Source organism: Triturus cristatus, chromosome 8 (assembly GCF_964204655.1).
Source record: "Triturus cristatus chromosome 8, aTriCri1.1, whole genome shotgun sequence".
Taxonomy (NCBI): Eukaryota; Metazoa; Chordata; class Amphibia; order Caudata; family Salamandridae; genus Triturus; species Triturus cristatus.
In genome coordinates this window covers 637488010-637511859 of record NC_140591.1, presented here as the reverse complement: position 1 = coordinate 637511859, position 23850 = coordinate 637488010, and the positions used below count along the sequence as shown (strand labels likewise).

The window sequence follows — 23850 nt, the reverse complement described above, 5'->3', positions numbered from 1 at the left end:
GGCCAAGGGTAACATAACTTCCAATTTTCGGGCTTCCAGTTCTAGCAACTACTTTAGTGTGATTTTTAGGGTAGGATTTTATCTTTCTAATTGCCCATCTGTCTGGGAATGATAAGCTGCGGTACAAATCTGTTTTATGCCCAGCTGTTGACAAACTTGTTTCATTAGGCGGGAATCAAAGGAGGTTCCCTGATCTGTTATGATTTCCTTTGGGAAACCCACCCTTGAGAATATATTTATCATGGCCTTGGCTATCTGGGTGGCGTTGGGTTGTCTCAGGGCTACAGCCTCAGGGAATCTGGTGGCATAATCCACCAAAACTAGAACAAATGGACACCCACTATGGAATGGGAGGAGGAGACCTACTATATCCATCTCCACGGTGGAAAAGGGTTCTTCTATTATTAGAAGGGGTCTCAAAGGAGACTTGGCAGGCAATGTGCAGCTGTTTTTCTGGCAGCTAGGGCATTCCTTACAGTATTTCCTGACCTGATGACACACCCCGGGCCAGTAGAAATTCTCTAGGATGGCTTTGTCTGTTTTTCTCCCTCAAAGTATCCTCAAAGCAAATAACTATGATCGAGAAAAAGAACATGTTCCCTGTATTTTTGGGGAACTAAGTATTGAGGTGATTGGTCTTGTTCCGGCTTTTGATATAGCAGGCCCTTCTACTAAAAAAATTGGGGACCTACTTGATCGGGATCTTCCTGTACAGTAGACCGCCTACAGGCTTCCTGTAGACTGGGGTCTTCTCTTTGAGCGGAGCGAAATCCCCGGTCTTGCACCTATACTGAGAAAGGGGAGGTTTTGAATAAGGTCACTCTAATCCACTTTTGTTTCTCTCTCTCACTTTTTTGGTTTTCGGCTCTTTTTTGGTTTACTTGGGGTAACATCTATCTCCTCTGTTTGAGAAAAAAAGGGCAGTTTTCCTTTGTTCTTCCCCCTCTCCTCAATGTTCTCAGATAAGTTCACCCATGTGTGGAAAATTGTTACCCAGGACAAGGGTTTCCGGTAACCTGGGAATTAATCCTACCCTAAGGGTGACCGGGTCTATGAAGGTTGTATCTGCGCATCAGTCATGGGGTATTGTTTTAGGTCTCCGTGTACACATTGGATATTTACATGTCCATTAATGGTCTGAACCCTGCCGGAAATGACCTAAGGCTGCATAACACTTTGAAGACATCCGGTGTCTATTAGTGCTTGTCAAACTTCCCCATTAACCTTCACCTGTCTGTGAAATGGGAGACATTGGGATTCGATTGGGGTGCAGAAGAACGATTTGGTAATACTGATGCCCATGGGTTATTCTTTTTTGGGACAAGCTAGAGCAATTTGTCCTTATTGTCTGCAATGGTAACACTGTGGTCCTGGTATAGCAGGGGTTCGCACGGGAACAGAGAGGGACCCAGGTGGTGTGACGGTCTCTGTTTTCTTTGGGGTGGGTTTGGTTATCTTTGGCATGGATCCTCCGGTAGATCATCACTATGTCTCTTCTCGACCCCTTTGGACTTCTTGTGCTCTCCTATAGGCACGGGCGATCTCTACCGCCCTTTCTAGCGTCAAGTGGGCGTGTTTTCGAATCCATTTCTGTATAGGAGGGTGTAGGGATTGTATGTATTGTTCTAGATATATCTTTTCCATGATCTCGTCCTTCGTAGAGGTGAGAGGTCATAACCAATGATCATTCATGTTGCAAATCCAATAATACAAGGCCCTTGGTGTTTCTTGTGGCCCTTCTCGAATCCGTTGGAGGCGGATTCGATATGTTTCTTCATCTACACCCATTCTTCCGAGGACACTTTTCTTAATATCTTCACAGGGAGTCAGCGTTTACATCACATGTGCTACAGCGCATGCGATTACAATGCGGTTGTTACAACGACCCCGTTGTTACAACGCAAACCATTGCATCGCAAGTGGTTTCTACGACTTGCTGTAGGGGGCACGCGAAACTAAGGATAAGTGTAATTTACTATTCCAACACCTTCCTTACTGTGGCACACGCTGGAGTTGGAATAGTAAATTATATTATTCCTAAGTCCAGCGCGCCCCCTACAGCAAGTCGTAGAAACAACTTGCTATGTAATGGTTTGCGTTTTAACAACGGAGTCGTTATAACAACCACATTATAATTGCATGCGTTGTAGCGCATGCAATGTAACATTGCATATTCGACCAAGCGGACTGCCTGCTTGGTGAGCTGCTTGAAGATCCCCTGTGAGCAGTGGCCCTAGGTATTGTGCCCACCGATCAGTGGGCCAGGCAGCGGCCCATGCCATCCTCTCAAAAATAAAATCTGGGACCTCCCCACTAACATATTTCTGTAGTACAACCGATGGTAGGGAAGTATGGCCTGGCCGTTGATCCAATGTCCTTGCAAACCTACTAATCGCTGTCCCCTGGGTCTGGCCTTGTTCGGTTAGGGTCTTATGCAGTTTTTCACGATCTTCTTCTGCTACCGCAAGGAACTTCTCCAGACCCCTCCCAGCCTTTCTTGGCTTTCCACCATCTTCTGAAGGGCAGCCTCCATGTTCCAGGATCCCACTCCTGACACCACTTGTCGGAGGGATGGGCAGAAACAATATCGAGGAGGCCTGATAAGATTCTCAATTTTGTCCACTTTTATTTTAACACTCAAAAAAAAGTTGTTAGAACTTTTGAGAGACTTTATCTTTCCTTTTAGATATACTTTGATGGAAATGCGAAGGCTATTGTTCTTGGTACTTTTGTAATGTTCATTTGCTTTGCTGATATATATCTTCCACCTTCCTTTCTATCTTCTTTTTCTTCACAGGTTGGCTTTGGAACATTGACGTCCACCTGTGGTTCGAGAGAAAGCATAAGGAATAGTGAGTAAGGGGGTTTTCCTTAATAGCAATGAAAACTGGATAGAAAAGCCTTCACCAAACCCAGAGAGGATTTCTTGGTCGAAAAAATGGAAGGGTTAGACAGGAAAATCTATTCTTTACCTTAGTCATCTGTATTCTTAAAGATGTCTTTAAATAGTGAATGGGTTACTCTCTTTCTGCACCTCCCCCTCCCCTTTTACCTTGTTCTCTACAAGTTGCTTATTGCCTATGGTGATTGAGAAGTCACTCTGCTTAAATGAGTTGTTAAGGACAATGAGAGAACCACAAAACAAAATAACTAACAGTGGTGACTGAGTTACCGGCCCCAAACTGTGAGAGAATTAAGAGAGTGTGGCACAACGACCCAGTGCATTAGTACATTTCTTCAACTCCCCCTTTTGGACACTCACTGCAATAAGCGCAACTCTCCCCAGAGTTGCAGTGGGATTCCTGGCTCTGCTGGGGCGTCCACCAGTCCTCAGTCCAGGCGTCGAGACTGTCGTCTTTGGGATTCCGGTTTGGATTGTCATATTCGATCTCTTCCGTGTCGTTGGTTTTCATCTCTTGTTCTTCAGCTCCCGGGGTTTGGAACGCTGCCCCTTCTTGTCGGTCTTCTTCTACATCGTGTCTTCTCCTTCTGAAGTCTTCTCCCTTCCGTTCTCCCCATGTTTCCTGTGGGCCCTCATTTTCAGGGCCGATCTAAACCGATGATTGGTCCTCCCACCAGGCGTGACTGCCAACAGTCTCTACGGGAGAGGGGGAAGGGTTAACCCTTATTCGTCCGAATTCCAATGTTCCTGAAACCACCCCATCCAACCAGGTGGCATCCGGTAAGCCCTGATAACGGGCCCCCATCCCTCCCTCACAATCATGATTTACAAGCACCAGGCATTTTTCAACAGTGGTATTTAAAGGGGCCTTTGACAAATAAACTTTAAGAATAAATTAAAAGAGTGGTTTTCAGAGAACAAACCTTCTATAAAATATTCCAGTTGGACATTTTGACAAGACTTTGCATCATTTAAAAATTACAACATTAGACAACACAAGAAACCTTTTGTTACAGTCATAGCATGTAACATCACCTCCTAATCCATTACATTTGCTTGAACTAGCAAGCCGAAAATTAGATCAATTTCATCACATTGACTGATTACAGCAAATTCCACTACAGTTGGATGAATGTACCTTTTTCTAACTTTCTATCACATTCCTGCAATTATGTAGAATATTTTCTTCAGACTCTTGTTCATAGTAGCAGAGCCTGAACAAGCTGATGTGTTGCATTTGTGAAGCACTGGTAACAGGAAGCAGGAACTCAATAACCACTTTGTGATCTAATTCAGATGTGTCTAGTCAGCATGAGTCCCTGCTTTTTAAACTGTTAAATGGAGAATACAACTTCTCAACCCCTTTACTGCCAGGCCACCCACCTCCCCCGGTGCTATGCCCTTTTTGGGCTATTTGAGGTAGTTCAAGCTTAGGCCCCCATAACATTTTGTCCACAAAAGATATCCACGCCAAATGTGCGTCCTTTTCTTTCAACATGCTGAGAATTCTAAAGGTACTCAGGGTTTGAGGATTTCCCTAGAGGACCGAGAAATTATGCAAAATACAGCAACAATTTGTGTTTTTGGGGAGAAAATGTGAAAAAAGTGCTACAGAAGAAAGCTTCTGATTTTTCCCCTGTAATCGCTATTGTTAGACCTGGCACCTTGGTGTGGGTCTCCCTTCCATTTTTGCTGTTGCCTCATGTGTTTTTGCTGGTGTTAGATACTTTGAGCACTGTGCCACTGCTGTCCAGTGCCACAGTGCAAGTGCTCCCTATTGTAAATTAATGTATGAATTAGTGATTCCATGATTGGTTGGTTTGGTTTACCTGTCAGACCCTAGTACAGTGCACCAGGAGTGCCCAGGGCTGGTAATCCAAATACTGCTGGTGGGCTTGCAGCACTGATTGTGCCACCCACAGAAGCAGCCTGTAAAATGTGTCTAAGGCCTGCCATTGCAGAGCCTGTGTGCAGTCTGGTACTGTCATGCTGACTGGGCAAGTGCACCCACTTGCCTGTCCCTAAATCTTCCCTTTTCTTCATATCAGACACCCCTATGGTAGGCCCAAGGGCAGGGTGCATTGTAAGTATAAGGTAGAACATGCCCTGGTGTGTGTGTGTGGCATGTTCTAATAGTGAATTACAGCCATTTTTTCACTATTGCTAGGCTACCTGTTCTCCATAGGCCAGAATGGGCAGTTTGATTATTACATCTTATAATCCTAACTGACTCAGGGAACATGGTAGAAATTCGAATTTAGTATGCCTGAACTCTGAATGATAAAATACATCTTTTAGTGAAGTTGGTTTTAATATTCTGTGTTTGAAAATACCACTTTTAGAAAGTAGGTATTTTCTTGTCTAACCATCGAAACCTGCCTCTGCTAGGCTGTGTATTCCTTGTCTGGAGTTTGAGTGACAGGGGCTGGGGATTGCAGGAGACAGGGTGAGTCAGCACAGGGCTGAATAGAGAGATCTGCATCTAGATGGGTGGGAGGAGTTGCTCCTGGGACCTGAATAGGGCTGTGCCTTCCCTCCACAATGCTGGCTCCACCTCCTGTGGTGCGTCTGATGTCTCTGCCCTGCACTTTGAAAGGAAACAAGGAGTCATGTAAACAAAGTACACCAGGACTGACCAGAACTGGTTTGGACTAGACAAAGGCCTCTCTGCCTTCAGAGAACAAAGAGGAACTTGGTATAAATATTGGGACCCAAACCCAAGGACTTCTGATCACTTTGGGAAACAAGAAGAAACATTTGCTGAGGAGTGGAACCAGAAGAAACTGAGGAGAGACTATCCCTAAGCTGAAGTGCTGCTTGGGGGATTGGTCTGCAGTGGCTGTCTGACTGCCAAAGAAAGGAGAAAGGACTTTGTGTGCATTTTCATTCAACTTGTGAAGGCTCTCCAATGGCTTGGAAACGAGCTTGCCTCCTGCTGAAGTCTCAACAGACTTCACCCACCATCTCCCCAAGAGTTCTCTTGAAGTGCCTGCAGTTGTGCTGGACTTTTTGAGGACTTGCGTGTCACAAGGAGCTGGAAGCGCGACTCAAGAACAAGAAGCGTGTCGCCGAACTGCTGCTGCCACATCGCCGGAGAAGAGGATCGACATCGCAGCAGACGCCGCCGCATCTCTGGGAAGCGGGTCGCAGAAGAATCGCTGAGTCAGCACAGGTCCACCGAAGCACCTCGCGTCGCCAGGAGAAGGGGATCGAAGTCGCAGCAGACACCGCCGCATCACTGGGTAGCGTGTCGCAGGGCCTGTCGCAGCTCATCGCAGGAAACAAGGATTGACGTCACATCAGACACCGCCGCATCTCCGAGAAGCGTGTCGAAGGGCCTGTCGCGGCTCCTCGCCGGAGAAGAAGATCGACGTCGCAGCAGACGCCGCCACATCACCGGGAAGAGTGTCTCAGGGCCTGTCGCGGCTTGCATCGTTGTGGAAGCAACTTGCATTGCCAGGGGAGAGGATCGTCATCGCAGTAGAAGCCGCCGCATCACTGGGAAGCATGTCGCAGGGCCTGTTGCGGCTCGCGTCATGAGGAAACATCTCGCATCACCGAAGAAGAGGATCAATGTCACATCAGGCGCCGTCGCATCACTGGGAAGCGTGTCGCATCAAGAAGAAAGCGCCATCTTTGTTTATGTGCACCGGATCTTCTCAACGCATCACCGTCTTTGCAACACTTTCGTTGCCCTGCGTGTCGCATCTAAGGTACATTGAACTCTGAGTGTCGCATTTACCATCTTAAAAGAACTAAGCTAAATTCTACCATTTTAAAGTAACAGTATTGTGGATTTTTGTCGTTTATGGTCTGGTGATAAATCTATAAAAAGAATACTTAAAACTTGTGTGGTGTCCATCTGTAGTGTTGTCACTTGATTACTGTATTTGTTCACAAATGCTTTACACACTGCCTCTGAGATAAGCGTGACTGCTTGTGCCAAGCTACCAAGGGGGTGAGCATGGGTTATTTTAGGAGTGTACCCCTTTACCCTGACAAGACACAAGGGTCCCTATTTGTCACAGGTACCTACCTATGCCAACTAGAGAACCCCAAATCTAACAGCTATCAACAAAGAGTTGGTTGTGATAAAATCACCATCTTCCCAACTTTCAGGAACAGGAAAATCTCTTATTAAAAAAAAGAAATTTTCTACGCTGTTTTGGAATTTTACTGAGACATAACCTATTTTTCCTATTTTTCATGCTTTCAAACTCTTTCCTGTTAGTGGTTGAAATGGGTGTGAAAGCAATAATGGATCTTAGAAAGTTATACAGTTCTGAAAAGTAGTCAACTATCTGAAGTCAGCAAGGGGTCATTTGTGTAGATCTTTCAAGGTTTTCCTATATAAAAGAACAGTTGAATTAAAAGACTATTTAAATTTACGGCCTCATTACGATGTCGGCAAGAAAACATTCTGACCTACTCCTTGTCGGATTGGTTTCTGACCGACCCATGTTCGGGGAGTCCAACCGACTGATTAGGATGTTTCAATGGGAGCCTGTGTTTTGACCGACAACACAGGCTCCCATTGAAAAAAGGAGTGGTTGAGCAAAACCTTGCACCCTGTGGTGAGCACCCCATTGTGCCTGCCACACTGTGCATGGTTGGAAAGAGTGGTCCCATGGGTATCCCCACTGGCCCCAACTGGAGGCCTCCGGGTGAAGTGGGGCCTAATACAGGCCCCCAAAGTGATTTTTGGAGAGACCGATTCAGAAAGGCTGTCCAAATCCGACATTATAATACGTCGGTCGGAAGCGTGGTCCTTAGACCTGTAAGATTCAGCTTTGACTGACTCAGAGACTCCAAATGCTCTTTGGACCCGAGTTGGAAAGACCGAACCATTACCTTTCCATTGTAATGAGTCGGTCGGAAATGTTTTGGTGTCGGTCAGAAACAGAGGTTACAACACGGGTTAGGAAAATCTCAATCCCATTCAGAGCCTTTCCGACCGACATTGTAATTGGCCACTATGTTGCAAAATACAGCCATATGTGCCTACAGTTTCACTTGTAACTTCTTCTAACTATGCTAGGTTTTTAAAATCCATATACCGTACTATCCGCGGGACCCTTTTGGTTATGGTGGTAAATGAGGTTCGTAAGTTCACCAAGAACCCGAGGTACCAGAGCCAATAGCTGAGTTGCACCATGCAATGGTTTTTTATTGTGTTCCAGGTAGGCAGTAATTAATTTGGTAAAATATAAAGAGCGAAAAATTGGTTTCACGGGAACCTATGTATACCTGAAATAAGAACAAGATATGGAGTTTAGAAGCAGTGGTTATTTGTGCATCTCTGGATTTGTGGGTAACCATATTAGCATGTGAATTAAAGGGTATTGTTCAAAATGACTTCTATTTTACAACTGTCTGACATTTTGAAGGCAGAAATGCATAGAAACGCAAATGGTAATAACACTTCGTCTACTATTCTATATTCCCTTAAGTATCCCAATAAAAATGATACCCCGCTTGTGTGGATAGGCCTAGTGTCTGCGATATGAAACAGACCAAAATGCAATGCAGACACATCACATTCTTCTACTGAAAACTGATCCATTTTTGTCCAATGTGCCTAGCTGTGGATTTTTGGGCCCTAGCTCAGCTGTCACCTAGGGACATCTAGCAAACCTATTCATTTTTTAAAACTAAACACCAAGGGGAATCCAAACTGGGGTGACAAGTGCGGCTCTCACCAGGTTCTGTTACCAAGAATCCCTTGCAAAGCTCTAACTTTGTAAAAAAAAACACATTCTACTCATATTTCTGTGAAGGAAACATCTGGAATCTGCAAGAAGCCGCAAACTTCCACACACCCAGCATTCCTCCAAGTCTTCCAATAAAAATAGTAGCTCACTTGTGTGGGTAGGCCTAATGCCAGCAAAAGGAAATGGCGCAAAACGCAATGTGGACTTATCACCTTTTTCTAGTAAAAACTAGACTTTTTAGGCCCTAGCTCAGTCAGCACCTAAAGAAACCTTGAAAACCTGTATGTTTTTAGAAACTAAACACCCACGGAAATCCAAGATGCAGTGACTTGTGTTGCTTTCACCATGTTCTGTTACCCAGAATTCCTTGCAAAACTCAAACTTTGTAAAAAAAAAACATTTTCCTCATATTTCTGTAGTGCAAAGTTCTGGAATCTGTGGGGGGCCACAAACATTCACCCACCCAGCATTCCTCCAAGTCTAACAATAAAATGGTACCTCACTGGGTAGGTCTGGTGCTGGCAGCAGGAAATGGCCCAAAACACAACGTGGACGCAGCACATTTTCCAGTGAAAACTGATCCTTTATTTGCAATGTGCTCAGCTGTAGATTTGGGCTCTAGATCAGCTGGCACCTAGGGAAACCTAGGAATCTAGTATATTTTTGAAAACTTGACACCTAGGTGAATCTAGGATGGGGGTGATTTGTGTGGCCCTCACCAGGTTTTCTTACCCAGACTCCCTTGCAAAACTGAAACTTTGTAAAAAAAAGGCAAATTTTCTTCACATATCTGTGATGGAAAGTTTTGGAATCTGCGGGGAGCCACAAACCTCCACTCACCCAGCATTCGCACAAGTCTGCTGATGAAAATGGTACCTCACTTGTTTGGGTAGGTCTAGTGGCCGTGACATGAAACTTGCCAAAACGCAACGTTGACCCATTTTTTACAATGTGCCTCGCTGTGGATTTTGGGCACTAGTTCAGCCAGCACCTAGAAAAAACTATCAAACCTGTGCAGGATGGGGTGACTTGTGTTGCTCTCACTAGGTTCTGTTAACCAGCATCCCTTGCAGAGCTCAAACTTTTTTTTTAATTAAAAACACATTTTCCTCACATTTCTGTGATGGAAAGTTCTGGAATCTGCGTGGACCCACATACATCCACACACCCAGCATTCTGTCAATAAAAATGATACCCCATGTGTGTGGGTAGGTCTAGTGCCTGCAACAGGAAATGGGCAAAAACCTATTGTGGAGACATCAAAATTATTTTTCACAAAACAACCTGGTTTTGCAAAGGGAGTCATCTGCATTTTTGGTCCCGGGCTCGACAGCCATCTAGGGAAACATACCAAACCCAGAAATTTCTGAAAACTAGACACCCGTAGGAATCCAGGGAGGTGTAGCTTCTGTGGATTCCCCAATGTTTACTTACCCAGAATCCCCTGAAAACCACAAATTTTGCTTAAAAATAAAATTTTCCTCACAGTTTTTGTGTGGGAAAGTTGTGGTATCACCAGGCTGACACAAAGTATTTCCGCAGTTCTTCTGATAAAAATGGTACCTCACTTGTGTGCGTGGGCCAAGCACCTGCGACACAGAAGGGCCCAAAACATATTATCTAGAGAAACCTAACAAACCCAGACATTTCTGAAAACTAAACATCCAGGGGAGTCCAGGGATGTGTGGCTAATGTGGATCTACAAAGGTTTCCTTACACAGAATTTACTGCAAACCTCATATTTAGCTATATAAATATCACATTGATGTCGTCTGATTAGGTTCTCCCATTCCGCGTCCCCCGTTACCTCCTCAACTGTACAGCTGAAAGAAGAGCAGAGAGGCGCATAGCATTGGGCTGTGGTGTTTGCCAGATGCTGGAGTACTGTAGAAACTTTGTGACCCCACCCAAAAAAATATGAACGCCTTCGCCATGGGGGAACAGCGTGCGGCAACCTCAGGACACTCGGCACAGTCATTATCACCATGGTGCTCCCAACCCCGCTTAACAAACATGGGAACATTGCCGTTTCTTTTGTTTCTGGAGGATTGGTGGCTCATATGGCAGGTAGAAGCTCAAAGGGCCTGAAATCAAAACTCTTGGCAGCAACAGCGGCAGGCTCACTTCCAAATGCAAGCACTAAAACAACCACTCATGCCGAGCCTCCCCGGGTGATCAGTGCTGAGGGGAGGGGCAAGAAGAGAGCAGAAGATCCAAATGACTATACACCAGACAGAATTGCTTAGTGGCGCTCAGGCCAGGGACTAAGTGCCCGTGCTGTGCCACCCCATCTGCCGATATAGTCCACATGTTTGCCACTTGCACATCCCTAAATATTATTAAGAACAAAATTCAAGATTGTGTATATAAAAAAATATTGAATTTATATTGACCCCAAAACTGATCATCTTAGGGATATTAGATGAAGAAGTAAGGCAAGATATTGAATACTTTATGATGGTTGCAATGGCTATATTTAGACTATTATTAGCCTCTGATTGGCTTAACCCCCAACCTCCCCCTTTCCAGCAGTGGCTGACCAGACTGATATAGGTTTCCAATTTAGAGAAAGCAATATATGCCACGAAGGGCAACAAAACCAGGAAAAAGGGACGGGCCATTTGGACACTCTTGGTTAGATGGCAGAACTAATCTAATATAAATGTATAGTAGCTGGTGTGGGAGCCTAGGTTTAACTAGCACATCGTAGCTGACTTGATATCCTATGAACTTTGTGAGAACATTTTTAGTTGCCTGACTGTACCTGGGCCCCTAGTTTGTAGCACAATGCACCCTGAATTAGTTTTAGTTATAATATGTTTTCTGTACTTGGAGTTTTTTAGAATCTTGATGATTGTTAGAATCTTTGTATTATGAAATCAGGAGAATGTCATGAAATTTCATTTCATTATTGGCTCCATTAATACTAGCACAACTTACCTGATTTGACATACTTTGAAGGTAAAGAGAACTTGTTTTGATGTTCGACTTTGCCATCACTCTGGTTCGGTAGCATAATGCACTTTAAATTTGTGTGAGCTATAATATGTGTTATGAAGTCTGGGTTAGATGTTTTATGACTGTCAGAACCTTTTTTGTATCATATTTCGGGTATGGTTTTGAAATGTTATATACCTACTGGCTCCATTAATTATTTGGTTTGTTTTGTCTATATGGTACATGTTTTTTGGGAGAAAAACGTGTGCAGCAGGGGAGTGGGGTTGGGGTATATGTACTAAAAAACACAATAAAGAATATTATTTTTTAAAAAGTTACATTTTCCTTACATTTCTGTGTGGGAAGTTTGTGAGATCACCAGGCAGGCACAAATTTCTCACCACCCAGTGTTGCCCTCAGTCTCCAAATAATAATACCACCACACTTGTGTGGGTGCATAAAGCAGTGTCAGCCTAAAAAAGGTATGAAAAATCCCTGTCCTTTGGACCCACTTTGGTTCTCCCTCAGTTTTTCATTTTATACATTTTTAGGTTCTTTGCATTGGGCACCCATACAAGTGAATTATCATTTTTTTCAGGAGACTGAGAGAAACGCTGGGTGGTGGCAAATGTGTGCCAGCGCAGTATTCTGCCAAATTTACCAAACAGAAATGTGAGGAAAGTGTGAATTGTCCTAAATTTGAGGTTTGCAAGGGATTCTGGGTTATAAAACACTAGAGGATCCATGCAAGTCACACCACCAGCCAAGCGCCTTCCACGCACACCACCAGCCAAGCTCCAGCCATGCACACTGCCAGCCAAGCACCATCCAAGCACATCGCCAACCAAGCGACATTCACGCAAATTGTCAGCCAAGTAACAGTCCATACACATTGCCAAACATGTGCCATCCACATGGACCGCAAGCCAAGTGACATTCCACGCACACTGCCAGCCAGGTGTAAGTCCACGCACACTGCCAGCTAAGCCCTAGTTCAAATACACTGCCAGCAAATGCAGGTTCACACACAGCCAGGCAAACGTCAGTAAACACAGACTGTCAGCCAAACTCCAGTTCACACACAAACACATAGAAACTTTTGCTAGTGTCTAGTGGTTTTCTGCCCCCCTTGGAAAAAGATTGCATACAAATATAATGGATCTGCCACCAATGGGGGTAGAAGCAGCCAAAATGTGTTCAACAAAAAATAGGAGCAACCCTTTTATAAGGGCCGCTCCCTGACATGTAAAAAAATAATACTCCCAGGTGTGCTGTGGGATTTCTGCCCCCTGAGGAGCAGATCAGGTATAATGACCCCCTTCTGACTCTGGGGGGGGGGGCAGAAAGACTTTCCCTTTTGTGTTGGGGGTGGGGGCAATGTTATGCCCATTGTGGGCATCCCAAACCTCTGTTTCATAAAAAAGACAACCATCCCTGGTGCCTAGTGGGCTTTCTGCCCCACCGGGGGGACAGATCGGGGGCTATTATCCCCATCTGCTCCCCAGGGGGAGGCAGAAAAACGGTGGCCAATTTCAGGGGGGTGGGGCATTACAGTGCTCATTTAGGGTAGCCCCCACCCCTAAGTATGAAAAAATGGAATCCCTGATGTCTAGTGTGCTTTCTGCCACCCGAGGGAGCAGATTGGGGGCTACTGCCCCATCTGACTCCCAGGATGACAGAACAATTGAATATGCCCATTTAACAATGGGGGAGCAAAGAACCTTGCCCAACGGGCCTCTCCCCCATCTCTTTTGTCTAGTGGTGGATCCCTGCTTGGGGATCGCCCTCCTGCAAGAGTCCCCAAGCAGGGATCCAATAGGGAAAGATACCATTGGAAAAGGGAGATTCTCCCCTTTCCAACAATACCTCTCCCGTGCGATCATCATTACATTGAAAAAAGAAATACCTCAGGAGGTTGGGGAAGTTCTTCCCCACCTCCAGAGGCAAAAATAAAAGGAAACCCCTCTGCTGTTTTCGGCACAGGGATTACACGTTGGTGTCCCTTGGACGTAACAGTTATGTCCATGGCACACCAGTGCTGTAGCCATGGATATAACTGTTACATCCGTGACACCAAAGGGCTTAAAGAAGCTTGCAGGAATCATATGTAGCCTTGCCTTTGGATACTCTAATAATGGTGGAAATAATGTATTTTTATTGATATTACAGCAGCACATAAATCATATAAAAATCCCATCCCTCTTTCACATTGAGAAACAAGCACACCTAAAAGTTTGAACTAAATTCAAATTAAATCTCAATTAGAAGTAAAGATTAGAACCTACAGTCCTATGGTCATGAAAACCTTGCATCTAATTGAGTAACTTCAGAGCTTCAGCAGCTCAGATAAAAACATCAGATGTTTTTCTGAAATCAAAGTCAGGATCTGAGGGAAGAGCTTCACCTGTGTCCCGAGTTTTATTTTTTGTCTTACAGGAGGCACAGCATGCTTTCACTTTTAATCGCTACTTGAGGACATAACTCTGCCCTCAGAGTACCGATCAACATTGGAGAGGTAGCATTAGAAAGGGAATATGGACACCTTGCAAGCCCTCTCTTGCCCTAACGGATCTCTACTTGGGGTTGCACTAGAAAATGATCTCTAAGCAGTGATCTACTCCACTAGACAACAGCGATGATTTTTTGCTGGGGGAGAACCTCCTGGGCAAAGGCAGGTGCTCCTACCTCGGGCACAAGGCTTTCTACTGCCTCAAGGGATCAGGATGGAGCTGTGTATCCCATAATGCCCTATGAAATTTGATAGTTTACTGTTTTTTGGTGAGCACTTCTTAGGCTTGTGCTTCCAGCCTCCCTTTGCACAGCAGTCTTTTTGCCATTTGGGGATGGATATATATGCTTACTGCAATCAGTCACCCAGGAATGCAGAATGTTCACTAGGTACCAGGGAATGTTATAGTGTCCTGCTTTTGGGGATCAGCTCACTGGACATGGGCCTGTGCTTCGCAAAACAGCATTTCTGATACCCAGTGGAAATCTGGTCATAAAAAGAGTCACCATGCCCCAGTGAAAAAGTAGACAAAACCAAAAAGAAGGGATGGGGCTGGGTGTGGACCTATGTATTCCCCTCCCATGGACACAATAGTCTTTCTGTCACCCAAGGAAAAAGTGGTAAAAGTAATAAGAAGAGGCGGAGGCAGCCTACAGTCTTTAAGCCTCCTTGTGGGCCTATTGGAGGGTTTTCCAATTGTGCCCTGATTCAATCTATTTCTGTTGCTGTAGGGAGTCTCAGCCACACAAGTCAGGTAGCGTCTTTACCGGGAGGATGTGGGAATGCTGGATGGTAGGAATTGTGTGGATCATCACAGATTCACAAAGTTTCCATCATAGAAATGTGAGGCAAATGTGATATTGTAGTCAAAGTGTGAGGCTTGCATTGATTTGTGGGTAAGAAACTATCATGGGATTCTTGCAAGGCACACCTCCTTGACCTTATATGGGAGTCTACTTTTCAAAAAGGTCTGTAAGTTTTCAGGGTGGTGGATGAGCCCATGCCCAGACACCAGGACTTTCTTATCATCAATCCACTTCATATTTGTGTATCACCTGTGCCAGACCAAGTACCACAGGTGGGGAAGAACTTTTCGTTATTTGGGAAAGGGTGAAAATGCTGAGTGGTAGGAATTTTGTGGATACCCACATTTTCCAGAAGTTTCTGTCCCAAAAATGTGAGGAAAATAAGAGGTTTTAGTCAAAGTTTGAGGTTTGCAGGGCATTGTGGGTATGATAAAGGGGTTTCTTAGCAGGGGTGTATTTAAGTGCTCCACGTCACTACCTTGTTAGGTCTAGTTAAAAGTGTTATTCGTGTAATCCTGTGTTGAATCCCTTGTAGCTATGGCAAAGAGCAGACAGGTGTGTGCTCTTTGTGTGCAACATTCCACTCCATCCGGACGCACAGCTTGTAATTGGAATTGTAACAAATTCACCAAAGTACTCTGTAATTGAATCCATGTTCGCGTAATTTATTCAATATGTTCCAATCAATCAGTTTTGATCACCGACGTTATTTCTGTCACATGCAGAGCAGTGTATGTATAAAAACGTTTCTTGTGCCACAGATATGCCTCTCGATGCCTTTTTCTGGAGCATGACATTATACATAGAACATCCTTGAAAGTGGATCACATTAACCCAATGCATTTCAAGCTCTTAGTGGCTCTTCCTCAGGGGTTCACTAAAAACGTTAAAACATTAAAACATTAGCATTAGTTTATGATTACGGACATTTAAAGAAACAGCAAACACTTTATCTGGTGCATATAAGCATGTTTAAATGAATGTTTGACGTTTTCCTTCTAAACGCACAGCTTTATGCTCAACTCATTGTACCCAGAGAGGCCCTCTTTGCTATTGTAAGTTTAACCATACCCCTGCTCACCAATTAACAATTTTTCAAGAGAAGTAATCTCCGTGATTCACCCCGTATACAAAATGAATCATACCTTTGTGCAACACTGTTATGTTCTTCTTCAAAGCGTGTCTGCTTTCTAACGCCCACCAGTGTTAAATTCCCTCAAGCTGTTGCACCTATTTCAAAAGAGTGCACCTGACTCCACCCCTCCCTTTCAACCAATCCCATCACATACACAACCTACATGACTACAATTCCCATCAACCACTATTAGAAACACCTAGTGTCTCTCTTTTGCTGCTGGACCTCCCCACGTCACAATTTTATCTGCCCCGCCCGCCCTCTGTGTTGTAAATTACACGTCAAAAACATGTTATATCTATACATACAGCATCCAAGTTTTAAGAACGTACATAAAACTGGTGTAATTGCGTGATGTTTTTATACTGTAGTTAATGTGCAGCGCTGTAATAAAGTCCGAAAAAATAAAAATGTCCTGCTTTTTGCTTCTCCGTTTTTTTGATGATTGGATGTTTCTGCCTTTATACATGTGACTCACACTCTGTTCAATTAAAAAGTTCTCCTTTTGGGTGCAACCTGACTGAAGGGCAGTAATACATTACAAAATTCAAAAAGGGTTGGCATGTGCACACCTTTTAGTTTCCTTCGTTTAATTTATTTCGAGTACATACACGAGGCATTTGGGCAGGCCACGTTACCGAGGCTGCACGCTGCAAGGACTAAGGGGCATATTATCAAGCCAGGCGATACAATTATCGCCGCTTTAGTGGCAGAAAACAGCCGCTAAAACGGCGATAATGGCCTTGATAATATGCTCTATGGAATTCCAATTGAAGCTCATGTTAGATGTGAAGGACATCTAACCTGAGCTTCAATTGGAATTCCATAGAGCACATTATCAAGCCCATTATCGCCGTTTTATCGGCAGTTTTCTGCCGCTAAAGCGGCGATAATTTTATCGCCTGGCTTGATAATATGCCCCATAATACGATACATGAAGCTTGACGAAATAAATTAAATGAAGGAAACTAAAAGATGTGCACGTGGCAACCCTTTTTGAATTTTCTCTTTGTGTGCAACCCCTTTTGAAACACCCAAACAATTAAAAAGTCAAAAACACAACATGATAGAAATTCCACTACAGTTATAAAATTAGGGTAACATCTAATGTAAAACTTACACCAAAACATCAGAAATGTAATAAGGGGAACTAGAAATGTAAGTGTATATATAAAAAAGAGAAAATATGCCAAAAAGCACACATTTCAATGATAGTCAATGGCTATCATAGGCTGAGACCTAGGCTTGATTTCAGATTAATCACGATTGAGCGCGGGTAGGATACAGCAATCAAATTTGACTCAATTAGCGGTGTTATCTTGGAACGTACATACTCTCTTGCAACAGCCACGGAGTGCCCTCTTTAAAAAACTGAAGATATGGCTACCTGATTTACAGATGGGCGGGTCAGACAATGTCAGTTATGGAGACTACTCCATCTCTGTCACTGACATACTCCTCCAACATCCTGCTGGAGTAAGGGCTGCTAAAAGGTTTGGTGATTCGACCACCCACACAATTTAGAGTGGGCGGTCGAATGGAAAGTTTTCACTGCCCCTTACCACCAGGTAAACCTGCAAAATGTCTCACACACCATATGAGACTATGCTCATGGGGTGGGTGTATTTTAAAAGGCAAAATCCTGCTTTGAGAAAAAAAAACAATACAAACATTTCTTTAAAGTTTGGTGGATGATACCATCATTTTGACGGTACCGTCAGTCAAGTTTTTAATGAATTGAAGGCAACTTCCTTGCCAGCGGTTTCTCCCAATGTCCAGAGATGTCCGCCGGGCCAGCAGAGTACCCTCGATATGACAGGAGTAAAGTACTCTGCCATACTGATAGATTTAATGCCATTCAACAAAGTCAAAATCAGGCTCTTAGTCTTATTTCTACAAGTCATAATCCCCCACCAGAACATTGCAGCAGGCAGTATCTGAGAAAGTCTTCAAAAAGTCAGGTAGGCTTTGAGCACATTACCGCTAGAGCCATTGGTATCCGTGTGGGAAAAATTCAAATTTTTGTTTGCAGGGAAATATTCTTGCCTGTTGGATTCTTTTGGCACTTTTAACAGGTCAAGATTTATACCTTTGGTCTTAGTGCTTGATTTCTATTTATGTAGGCTGCCTGTTTCTCCACCAGGGAGATAGAGTAAATCATGTCACCTGGACAGAGATCCTGCATGCCTAATTTAGAGCTTGAAATCCTTCAGAGGGGCATACCTGAGAGTTTATCCGATATTGAGTTCCACAAGTTTAAAAAGCTTCTCTCTAAGGGTTTGCTGAATCTGATTTGTTTCTGCTGAAACACTCAGCTGATAGGCTGAGGGGGTTTGTTCGGGTTCTTTGGAGGTTTGAAAGTCCAAAACATTTTTAATTTCCAGTTTTCTAGGAATGGTTGCAGAGGTCTAATAAAACACAACCAATGGTCCCACAACCACAGGAACAACACTAAGGGGCATATCAACAAGAAAAAGAGATATTTATCGCTAAACGCTGTTAGCGCGAAAAATGTTATCGCCGGCGAAGTTCCGGCGCTTAGTGATGGCGATAAAATCTAAGTGCCGGCGATAAAAAAACACACGCTAAGCCGCGAAAAGTAGAGATAAACAATTTAACTAAAAAATTAGCCTGAAAAGTGACAACAGGCCTGCATTTTGCACGCAGCAAGCGGGAAAATGCACTATAAAAGGCCCCCAAGCAGGGAAAAAATAAAATAAAAAATGGAGTTCAGTGACCAGAGAGCAGAGCAGACCAGAGACATGGAGGAAGCAGGACCAAGCGCAGAGACCGCAGCGAACCCCACAACCAGCCAGGAGGAGCAGGGAGAGAGCCAGGGGAAGGAAAAGAGGAGGAGGAACCCCAGGGTCAGCCACCAGGAGAATCAGGTCCTGTATAGCTTGGTGGCTGAACACCAGCAGGAGCTCTTCATAAGGAAGACAGTGCCTTTGTCCAGAAAGAAACGCATCAAAGAGGAGATCACAGCTAAGGTCAATGCTGTGGGAGAGAGGAAGAGGAGGACCGTGGAGGAGGTGAAAAAACTCTGGAATGACAGCAAGAAGAACACCAAGGAGAAGATGGCCGCCAACCGGAGGGCAGCCATGGCCACCGGAGGTGGTAGCCATGCTCCGCAACTGGAGCTGGATGACCAGGAGGAACTGGTAGCGCAAGTCATCACAGAGGAGACGGTGGTTGGAGTGCCGGGCCGCGACACCGCTGCAGGTCAACAGACACAACCACAGGGTGAGTACAAACTATGGAGTGGGTGGACGGGGGTGGATGGCCACAATGGCACACATGTATAATACATAGCATTGCATACCCACAATTACTGTGGTTCAGGTCCCAGATAGTCCTGTGTATGTTGGCATGGACACACATAAACATTGCTACACACACATTGACGGACACACTGACATCCAAATGTGCACTGAAACCTCAGAAAAACACAGGCTAGCTACATCATTAAACCATAAGATAAGTGCCACATCACATAACAAAAGGCCACATCACGTAGAGACGCACAATGCTCACAAAATGCACCGCTTGCACCATCACAACCTATATCCAAATCATCTCCACAAGGCCGCAACTCACAGGTGACAAAATGAGTATGCAGTGTCAATGTGACTGATCACGTGCATGTGTAAGCATGCCAACAGCAAGAACAGCACACCTGCAAATTAGCAAATGTGGCTGACTTGAGTGCAAGGATGTGCATGGCCAACAAGGGTGACTTGGAGGGCCCCACACAACCTTGCACACAAGCCAGACACATGTGAAATGTAGCAGCTGTGCTGAGCCTGTTGCTGGCATGTGTACTTGTGCACATGACCAGTCACATTCACACTGCATACTCATTTTGCCACATGGGAGTTGCCGACTACAGAAGAAGATTAGGATAAGTGTGGTGATGAGGCAAGGGGGACATGGTGACAACCGCATGCCTGTACTACAAAAGTGCCCCCTTGCTTGTACATGCAATGCAGCACTGTGTACATCAAGATGAGAAAGTAAAGAGTCACTCCGCATACCGACAACACATGCAATGTCACAACAAAAAGACGGATTATGGGGCATATAACCAAGGACAGCGTTAAAATAATAGCTGCTTGAGCGGCAGAAAACTGCCACTAAAGTGGCAAAAATGGCCCTGAAAAAAAGCACTGGCGAATTCCAATACAAGCCCATGGTCACACTAGAACATGGGCTTCTATTAGAATTCCCTAGGGCATATAATCAAGGCCATGATCCCCGCCTAAGCGGCAGTTCCCTGCTGCTCAAGTGCCGATAATCTTTCATGCTGTCTCTGATAATTTGGCCCTTAGTTGTGTGCTCACCATTGCAAAATGCAATGTGTGGCGCACCATGAAAGCCATTCAGTCATCCCAAGGCAACTCACCTGCATGCACAGATATCCCTGTCCATAATACACACCACCCTCTCCCGCCCCATGTCAACGCATAGCATGTACAATTTTCACTTGCAAGATTTTAAAATCCGCAAGTCTGCGTAAGCTCGATCATCAGATCTAAGCATTGTGCAAACCTAGGGACATATTACCAAGATCAGCGTTAAAATCCTTGCTGCCTTAGTGGCTGCAAACTGCCATTAATGTGGGGGCAATGGCCTTGATAATATGCCCCTTGGAATTCCCAGAGAAGGCCATGTTCACACCAGAACATGGACTCTCATGGGAATTCACAAGGGACGATCATCAAGCACAACACCGCCGCTAGAGTGGCTGTAACCTGCCGCCCAAGCCACAATCATATTAAGGCTGATCCTGATAATATGGCCCCTAGTTCAACTCCACTCACTATGGTGTTCATCATTCAGAGCATAGGATCCTTGGCTTGTTACAATGACATGTCTCCTCTACTTCCATCAATCTGAAGAACCATGTAAAAAGGGGCATACCAAACCAATAACAACACAGGCCATATAAACCAACATCACCAGCACTAATCCATACTAAAGTCTATTTCACAATCCCTCAAGGCATGTCACTACCCATGTTGCTCTGTACTCCTTGATAGCCTTACCAGTGCGTAATCTGTGCTAATCTGTGTTGTCCAGAAGCTAAACACCACAAACACAATATACAGGCCTCCGCTTGAGATTCACCCATCATGCATGTCTACAATGGTGTGGAATGGTCACATCTGCGCGCCATAAAGGCACTAGCCTGGTACCAGCTCACCTGGCTCAGTGTTGACATTGCACTCGCTGTCGTTTTCCACAAATGGGCAAAATAAATGGGCCCATGCCCTAGCCGCATCAAGTGATCCCTTGCCTACTGTACTCTTGACCAGTAGTAGCCTAACTATCCCATCACACTCTGCACATTTAGTGAACTGGCACTCCCATTGATCACAACTCGTGGCCCCACTTGCCTTCCAGTGCATCGGCCGTGTGTGGGAATCAATGTAGGATACAAGCCCCCTATGACCGATCAACCTCCTTGGCTGTCAACACCTTCAATACTGTCATCAGTGTACTCCAATAAGTTGCCTAAATTGGTCACACCCAAATCATGTGAGTAAAGTCTGCCCACTCTCCCTTAACCCTTATGCATGCCTATGAGTCAGTGTAGAAACATGCATTGACTTTCTGCCGGCGCGAGGTAAGGCAATGTAAAACATCTTAAATAAGGCTTTGGAAGCGGGTGTGCCTGCTGCCCCTCCATGCGTACTCCACAATCTCTGCACAAGCCCTTTTTGGGATCTCTCAAATGACATCTACCTCCCATTGCAATTAAGAATGTCCAAAGGGGTCAGCTCCACGAGACCCATGTGCATGTACAGGCATGTGACTGACTTCAACTATACAGCGCTGTCAATATGTATTGTCACCCTAAAGTAGGCTTAGGTCATGCTTGTTCTCCTTTATAATGCGCACAAATATCCGTTGTGAGTGCTGCATGGAGTGTGTAGTCCCTCCTTAGAAAATCTAACCGCTCATGCAGAGTCTAGAATGTTGGCACCTGCTATGATGCACAATACGGCCCACCACTGCCACACACACTCCACATGTGGTACAAAATCTGTGTGCAATGGGTGTGGACACTGTCTGCTCAGATCGCAACGAAATTTGTCATACATGCTGCACCATACTCTGAAAGGGTAATCCCAAAGAAGTGCAGGAAGCAAGATTAAACATGGCAGACGCAATGCACACCACACAAATTGCAAGGAGCCAAAGCAACTTAGAGGCACATGTGTCCCACACAGTGCAGCTTTGTAGAAAAAACACATAACATATAATCAAGGAAGTTCTGAAAAGTATTACCACTACTGCGGCCTAAAACAGACACCAAAGTGGTGATAATGTGCCTGATAACATGCAGCAGAGAATTCTAATCAAAGGCCATGTTCACACCAGAACATGTGCTCATCCTGGAATTATATGTGGCACATTTCCAAGGACATCTTTGCTGCTTGTAGCGGAAGTCTCCTGCTGCCAAAGCGCAGATAACAACATGGACCTCCATGATAACATGCCCCCAAGTAGGCTCACATTGCCAATGTGCCAATAGTGGGCACTCATCACACATCAACAATAGCACACGAAACACATGCACATGTGCAAGCCCCTGCAACTCCTTGAGCCACCCTGATAAGGCACGTGACAGGGCATGATGGATAGCATGCCTGCAGGACCAAGAGATTCACATGGTGCAGGACACCTCACTGATGTTGACTAGTGTGGAACTCATCCTCAAGGGAGCATGTCACACCCTGGCACAAATGTATGTACACACAACCCCTGATGTGAAAAAGACACTTGATGACCTACTATGCACAAGTGTCACTACTCTGACAAGGATACACCATCCACACAGATTTACACATGTCTGCATTGTCCATACACAGAAGTCAAAGGCACATCTCATGAAAGGGACAAGGGGCAGCTAAAAAAAGGCAGCAGGTGCCACCATCACACAATGCAGTGTACACACATAGTAATCGGAGTATATCAACATTGCCTAATAGGTGTGGCGGACTGCATCAGTCACATAACACAAACCAAAACACATCAGGTAGCATTTTTGTGTAGACACTGTCAAGACACATTTCACACCTAGGCAACTTGTGATATTACAACGTACAAGTACACACACACATCTGTGATGTCTCTGAAATAATCCCCCTCCAGTAACTAGCATGCTTATTGTTCTAAATATAGATCATGTACAGTCTCCCTCTGTCTGATTGTCAAGTCAAATAATGCATGCCCATACATGGATACCACTGTTAAACTGTATCTCCCATGAACATTTCAGAGGGAGTGACAACACCTCCTGGACAGCGGGACGACCCACTCCACAACGATGACTTGTCCATAACACCAACTATCAATATGGACGAGTTAGACCTTATCCTCGATTCCTTTGCAACACCAACTCCAGTAGCAGGGCTACCCACCAGCATTGCGCCCAGCCCACCCCCTGCACAAAACACCCAGCAGCAAGCACCTCCAACCACAGCTGCCTTCCAGGACCCAGCCAGCACATATGCGGCCTTTCAAACCATGGTGCTGGAGGTACAACGGGAGACATGGGACTTTGTGCGGGTGGGCTTGGAGAGCCTGGCAGTCAACTTTGAGGAGCTCAGGGGGTGTCTGAATGGCCTTGAAAACAACTTTGCAAGGCTGCTAGACATCCACACCTCCCTCAATCACATCCAACACTCCCTGGATGACATTGCTGGGGTCCTGATCCGGAGAGTGGACACACTGTCCCGTCAGGATAGCCCCAGCAGTGTCTCTGCTGCATTATCCCGACTGGCAGGGGTAATGGAGTCCAGGGAGCGGAGGGAGCTACAACAGCTGGCTGCCACGGCTCAACA

At 45.0% G+C, this 23850-nt stretch overlaps 1 long non-coding RNA gene across 1 annotated transcript; it reads right to left on the bottom strand.

Moving 5' to 3' along the window:
* Positions 1 to 2670: 2670 nt before the first annotated feature.
* On the bottom strand, positions 2671 to 16061 carry LOC146802506 (uncharacterized). The gene is made up of 3 exons (XR_014967402.1): positions 16011 to 16061; positions 3263 to 3598; positions 2671 to 2823 (listed from the first exon to the last, which is right to left on the bottom strand). It is a non-coding gene; the product is annotated as an uncharacterized LOC146802506 (long non-coding RNA).
* Between the last annotated feature and the right edge of the window lie 7789 nt (positions 16062 to 23850).